Genomic DNA, 5,581 nt, shown 5'->3' on the forward strand with positions numbered 1-5,581 from the left:
GAGTGCGAGTGCAAGTGTGAGTACGAGTGCCAGCGTGAATGAAAACCTTAAATGATAGAAAACTTTTCAAGTAAAATTACTAATTAAGAAGCTTTGCTTATATTCCTTGTCCTTATTGAATAAAATTTAATAAAACAACAATCTATTGATTGCGCCTATTTATTAGCACTAGCACTAGCACTAGCACTAGCACTAGCACTAGCACTAGCACTAGCACTAGCACTAGCACTAGCAATAGCACTAGCACTAGCACTAGCACTAGCACTAGCACTAGCACTAGCACTAGCACTAGCACTAGCACTAGCACTAGCACTAGCACTAGCACTAGCACTAGCACTAGCAGTAGCACTAGCACTAGCACTAGCAGTAGCACTAGCATTCATATGTTAAATTTTTTAATAAAAATATAAGTATGTATAAAATTTTATTCTTCCTTAAAGATTAAGTTAAAGTTAAAGTTAATATTGAAGTTAATATTACAGGCAATAGTACTACATAATTAAGCATGTAAAATACAAACACGGATATGCTCAATAACAGTTTTAGTTTAATTTTCCTATTCTGTTCATATTAACTTCACTAGAGAAGAAGAAAAAAGAAACTTTTCTATTTTATTTTATTTAAATTGAAATGAAAAATAAAATAAAATAGCTTTGGAAATTGCTTTAGAGTATTTTCTATTTTCCATTTTCCATTTTTCATATAATATATAGTACGTAGTAAGTAGTACGTATAAGAATAAGAATAAGAATAAGATTAAAATACTGGGTAGATGTAGATTTTGAAAACACTTCTTTTGCAAACGATCATACCACGTTGAATACATCGGTTTTCGTCCGCTCACTGAAATTAAGCAGCGTCGGGCGCGGTTAGTACTTAGATGGGGGACCGCTTGGGAACACCGCGTGTTGTTGGCTTCACAACACTTTTTTACTTTTTTACTTTTTTCCTTTTTTTTCCGGTTTTAATTTTTTTTATATTATTTTGTAAATAATAATATTTTTTTTTATACACCTATCTATTATTTATTTATGTAAAACGCAATTATTTAACTAATTTCTGCTGTATACGTGTACTCGCATCATTTTTAATTTTGAATTTTGAATTTTGAATTTTGAAAATCGTAATCGTGTCGTATACGCAATGCACCGTAAGCACAAGTTTTGTTCAGTTCCATATAAAATGTACAATAGGCATGTATGCGAGTGTGAGTGCGAGTGCAAGTGTGAGTACGAGTGCCAGCGTAAATGAAAACCTTAAATGTTAGAAAACTTTTCAAGTAAAATTACTATTTAAGAAGCTTTGCTTATATTCCTTGTCTTCATTGTATAAAATTTAATAAAACAACAATCTATTGATTGCGCCTATTTATTAGCACTAGCACCAGCACTAGCACTAGCACTAGCAGTAGCACTAGCATTCATATGTTAAATTTTTTAATAAAAATATAAGTATATATAATAATTTTATTCTTCCTTAAAGATAAAATTAAAGTTAAAGTTAATATTGAAGTTAATATTACAGGCAATAGTACTACATAATTAAGCATGTAAAATACAAACACGGATATGTTCAATAACAGTTTTAGTTTAATTTTTCTATTCTGTTCATATTAACTTCACTAGAGAAGAAGAAAAAAGAAACTTTTCTATTTTATTTTATTTAAATTGAAATGAAAAATAAAATAAAATAGCTTTGGAAATAGCTTTAGAGTATTTTCTATTTTCCATTTTCCATTTTCCATATAATATATAGTACGTAGTAAGTAGTACGTATAAGAATAAGAATAAGAATAAGAATAAGAATACTGGTAGATGTAGATTTTTTGAAACACTTTCTTTGCCAACGACCATACCACGTTGAATACATCGGTTCTCGTCCGATCGCCGAAATTAAGCAGCGTCGGGCGCGGTTAGTACTTAGATGGGGGACCGCTTGGGAACACCGCGTGTTGTTGGCTTCACAACACTTTTTTACTTTTTTCCTTTTTTTCCGGTTTTAATTTTTTTTTATTTTATTTTGTTACTAATAATATTTTTTTTTATATCACATATCTATTATTTATTTATATAAAATGCAATTATTTAACTAATTTCTGCTGTATACGTATATTCGAATCATTTTTAATTTTGAATTTTGAAATTGTAATCGTGTCGTATACGCAATGCACCGTAAGCACAAGATTTGTTCAGTTCCATATAAAATGTACAATAGGCATGTATGCGAGTGCGAGTGCAAGTGTGAGTACGAGTGCCAGCGTGAATGAAAACCTTAAATGATAGAAAACTTTTCAAGTAAAATTACTATTTAAGAAGCTTTGCTTATATTCCTTGTCTTCATTGTATAAAATTTAATAAAACAACAATCTATTGATTGCGCCTATTTATTAGCACTAGCACCAGAACTAGCACTAGCAGTAGCACGCACTAGCATTCATATGTTAAATTTTTTAATAAAAATATAAGTATGTATAAAATTTTATTCTTCCTTAAAGATTAAGTTAAAGTTAAAGTTAATATTGAAGTTAATATTACAGGCAATAGTACTACATAATTAAGCATGTAAAATACAAACACGGATATGTTCAATAACAATTTTAGTTTAATTTTTCTATTCTGTTCATATTAACTTCACTAGAGAAGAAGAAAAAAGAAACTTTTCTATTTTATTTAAATTGAAATGAAAAATAAAATAAAATAGCTTTGGAAATAGCTTTAGAGTATTTTCTATTTTCCATTTTCCATTTTCCATATTATATATAGTACGTAGTAAGTAGTGCGTATAAGAATAAGAATAAGAATAAGATTAAAATACTGGTAGATGTAGATTTTTTCGAAAACACTTTCTTTGCCAACGATCATACCACGTTGAATACATCGGTTTTCGTCCGCTCACTGAAATTAAGCAGCGTCGGGCGCGGTTAGTACTTAGATGGGGGACCGCTTGGGAACACCGCGTGTTGTTGGCTTCACAACACTTTTTTACTTTTTTACTTTTTTCCTTTTTTTTCCGGTTTTAATTTTTTTTATATTATTTTGTAAATAATAATATTTTTTTTTATACACCTATCTATTATTTATTTATGTAAAACGCAATTATTTAACTAATTTCTGCTGTATACGTGTACTCGCATCATTTTTAATTTTGAATTTTGAATTTTGAATTTTGAAAATCGTAATCGTGTCGTATACGCAATGCACCGTAAGCACAAGTTTTGTTCAGTTCCATATAAAATGTACAATAGGCATGTATGCGAGTGTGAGTGCGAGTGCAAGTGTGAGTACGAGTGCCAGCGTAAATGAAAACCTTAAATGTTAGAAAACTTTTCAAGTAAAATTACTATTTAAGAAGCTTTGCTTATATTCCTTGTCTTCATTGTATAAAATTTAATAAAACAACAATCTATTGATTGCGCCTATTTATTAGCACTAGCACCAGCACTAGCACTAGCACTAGCAGTAGCACTAGCATTCATATGTTAAATTTTTTAATAAAAATATAAGTATATATAATAATTTTATTCTTCCTTAAAGATAAAATTAAAGTTAAAGTTAATATTGAAGTTAATATTACAGGCAATAGTACTACATAATTAAGCATGTAAAATACAAACACGAATATGTTCAATAACAGTTTTAGTTTAATTTTTCTATTCTGTTCATATTAACTTCACTAGAGAAGAAGAAAAAAGAAACTTTTCTATTTTATTTTATTTAAATTGAAATGAAAAATAAAATAAAATAGCTTTGGAAATAGCTTTAGAGTATTTTCTATTTTCTATTTTCTATTTTCCATTTTCCATATTATATATAGTACGTAGTAAGTAGTACGTATAAGAATAAGAATAAGATTAAAATACTGGTAGATGTAGATTTTTTGAAACACTTTCTTTGCCAACGACCATACCACGTTGAATACATCGGTTCTCGTCCGATCACCGAAATTAAGCAGCGTCGGGCGCGGTTAGTACTTAGATGGGGACCGCTTGGGAACACCGCGTGTTGTTGGCTCCACAACACTTTTTTACTTTTTTCCTTTTTTTTGCGGTTTTAATTTTTTTTTATTTTATTTTGTTACTAATAATATTTTTCTTTATATCACATATCTATTATTTATTTATATAAAATGCAATTATTTAACTAATTTCTGCTGTATACGTATATTCGCATCATTTTTAATTTTGAAATTGTAATCGTGTCGTATACGAAATGCACGTAAGCTCAAGTTTTGTTCAGTTCCATATAAAATGTACAATAGGCATGCATGCGAGTGCGAGTGCAAGTGTGAGTACGAGTGCCAGCGTGAATGAAAACCTTAAATGATAGAAAACTTTTCAAGTAAAATTACTAATTAAGAAGCTTTGCTTATATTCCTTGTCCTTATTGAATAAAATTTAATAAAACAACAATCTATTGATTGCGCCTATTTATTAGCACTAGCACTAGCACTAGCACTAGCACTAGCACTAGCACTAGCACTAGCACTAGCAATAGCACTAGCACTAGAACTAGCACTAGCAGTAGCACTAGCATTCATTATGTTTTTAAATTTTTTAATAAAAATATAAGTATGTATAATAATTTTATTCTTCCTTAAAGATTAAGTTAAAGTTAAAGTTAATGTTACAGGCAATAGTACTACATAATTAAGCATGTAAAATACAAACACGGATATGTTCAATAACAGTTTTAGTTTAATTTTTCTATTCTGTTCATATTAACTTCACTAGAGAAGAAGAAAAAAGAAACTTTTCTATTTTATTTAAATTGAAATGAAAAATAAAATAAAATAGCTTTGGAAATAGCTTTAGAGTATTTTCTATTTTCCATTTTCCATTTTCCATATTATATATAGTACGTAGTAACTAGTACGTATAAGAATAAGAATAAGAATAAGAATAAGAATAAGATTAAAATACTGGTAGATGTAGATTTTTTGAAACGCTTTCTTTGCCAACGACCATACCACGTTGAATACATCGGTTCTCGTCCGATCACCGAAATTAAGCAGCGTCGGGCGCGGTTAGTACTTAGATGGGGGACCGCTTGGGAACACCGCGTGTTGTTGGCTCCACAACACTTTTTTACTTTTTTCCTTTTTTTTGCGGTTTTAATTTTTTTTTATTTTATTTTGTTACTAATAATATTTTTCTTTATATCACATATCTATTATTTATTTATATAAAATGCAATTATTTAACTAATTTCTGCTGTATACGTATATTCGCATCATTTTTAATTTTGAAATTGTAATCGTGTCGTATACGAAATGCACGTAAGCTCAAGTTTTGTTCAGTTCCATATAAAATGTACAATAGGCATGCATGCGAGTGCGAGTGCAAGTGTGAGTACGAGTGCCAGCGTGAATGAAAACCTTAAATGATAGAAAACTTTTCAAGTAAAATTACTAATTAAGAAGCTTTGCTTATATTCCTTGTCCTTATTGAATAAAATTTAATAAAACAACAATCTATTGATTGCGCCTATTTATTAGCACTAGCACTAGCACTAGCACTAGCACTAGCACTAGCACTAGCACTAGCACTAGCACTAGCAATAGCACTAGCACTAGCACTAGCACT

At 29.7% G+C, this 5,581-nt stretch overlaps 2 non-coding genes and 3 pseudogenes across 2 annotated transcripts; all 5 read left to right on the forward strand.

Annotated features, from left to right (window-relative positions):
- Window positions 1-798: 798 nt before the first annotated feature.
- LOC119664974 lies at window positions 799-917 on the forward strand (annotated as a pseudogene).
- Window positions 918-1,841: 924 nt separating this feature from the next.
- Window positions 1,842-1,960, forward strand: LOC119664971. The gene has a single exon (XR_005251317.1). It is a non-coding gene; the product is annotated as a 5S ribosomal RNA (ribosomal RNA).
- An 889-nt stretch (window positions 1,961-2,849) lies between these two features.
- On the forward strand, window positions 2,850-2,968 carry LOC119664973 (annotated as a pseudogene).
- A 924-nt stretch (window positions 2,969-3,892) lies between these two features.
- On the forward strand, window positions 3,893-4,010 carry LOC119664972 (annotated as a pseudogene).
- A 941-nt stretch (window positions 4,011-4,951) lies between these two features.
- LOC119664970 lies at window positions 4,952-5,070 on the forward strand. The gene has a single exon (XR_005251316.1). It is a non-coding gene; the product is annotated as a 5S ribosomal RNA (ribosomal RNA).
- The last annotated feature ends 511 nt before the right edge of the window (window positions 5,071-5,581 follow it).

Source organism: Teleopsis dalmanni, unplaced genomic scaffold (genome assembly GCF_002237135.1).
Source record: "Teleopsis dalmanni isolate 2A unplaced genomic scaffold, ASM223713v2 unscaffolded_contig_3132, whole genome shotgun sequence".
In the NCBI taxonomy this organism is placed as follows: Eukaryota; Metazoa; Arthropoda; class Insecta; order Diptera; family Diopsidae; genus Teleopsis; species Teleopsis dalmanni.